This window comes from Ictalurus punctatus, chromosome 24 (assembly GCF_001660625.3).
Source record: "Ictalurus punctatus breed USDA103 chromosome 24, Coco_2.0, whole genome shotgun sequence".
NCBI classification, from domain to species: Eukaryota; Metazoa; Chordata; class Actinopteri; order Siluriformes; family Ictaluridae; genus Ictalurus; species Ictalurus punctatus.
This window is the reverse complement of record NC_030439.2, coordinates 15116890-15118202: the sequence shown is the minus strand read 5'-3', so window position 1 is coordinate 15118202 and position 1313 is coordinate 15116890.

Here is a 1313-nt window from a genome sequence, read left to right as displayed (position 1 = left end):
CAGTGGTTTCAGAGCAGACTGTTTATCTAGATGAAGAAGACTCCTCCCCAGAAACACTCCTCTGTTTGAGACAAAACACCAGGGAAAGAATTTTTCTCCTGCACACTTGAATATGAGCCAAAGTCATTAGCACTACAACCCTTGGCTATTGTTTCTTTTTTTTTCTTTTTTTTTGAGAAAGGTGGTCAGGGGTTAGATTTTAGGGAGTTTTCTTGCTATAATTCAGTCTAACAGTTTTAAAATGTTAGTGGTCATGCTTTTTAAACTGCCAGCTGATACTGCCTATACTCTATTATACCACAGCACTGATGAGTGCTTGAATTCTGATCAATTAAAAGGTGTTTATGAATTTTCTACAACTCAGACAGTAGTGTGGCAGCAAGGTAACAGACATTTATTAATGTACTCGTAATAATAATAATCTTTTCTATAATGACAAAAAGTGTGTGTAATCATTCTATGATAAGTTGGGCAAGCATTTTAGGAAGGAGTCTGCCGTGTTTTCTGACTGGAAAATCAGGAAAGCACAAAGGGCTTTTCACATTCTGGGTTTTTGGCAACACTTGACAAGCTGCATTTTTGGCTTCTGAACTTCAAGAAAATGGACACTGTTGAAGGAATGACTGGTGAATGTTTACAGCAACAACATTAAATGCAGCTATAAAAGAATGAAATGTGTAATGTCATTCTTTAATAAATATTTTTTTTATTAAAATGGCAAATTGCTGTAGTGTAAGAGGAATATAACACTTCAGGAGTGGTGGAGTGGTGGTAAGCCTACCACTGATTATTTACAGCATGCCTGTTGTGTTTTAATCCTTACTTATGCAGTGATACTGGCTAGTGTATGGATAAGACTCTCAGTGAGCTCTGTATGTAGGAACATTGCATTGGAGTTAAGTACAATGCTTTTAAACCCATCAAGTGAAACTTTTACATAATTGTCCTAATTTTCAATACAATTACTAGACTTTTATGGTAACATTCTGATCGCAGGTGTGTCCTCTTGGCTCTGTGGGGGTGAGAGAAAGTTGTCTGACATCTGGTCCTACCTGCTTCTTTCTGGTCTGGGAAAACATACCATAAGCACTGTTGAAGGGGTGGAGGATGATGAGCCTACAGCCCAGACTAAAACACACCCAAAGCAATATTCACTTTCTTATTTGGAAGTTATTTCAGTAGAACATGTCCACACAGAACACTGACTACTGAAATAAATATTTTCACCTACATGCTGAGTAAAAACAAAGTGGTGCCAAAACAAGTACGATGGCATGTTCTGTGGAAAAGCAGAGTTTTCATACTGAAACTTA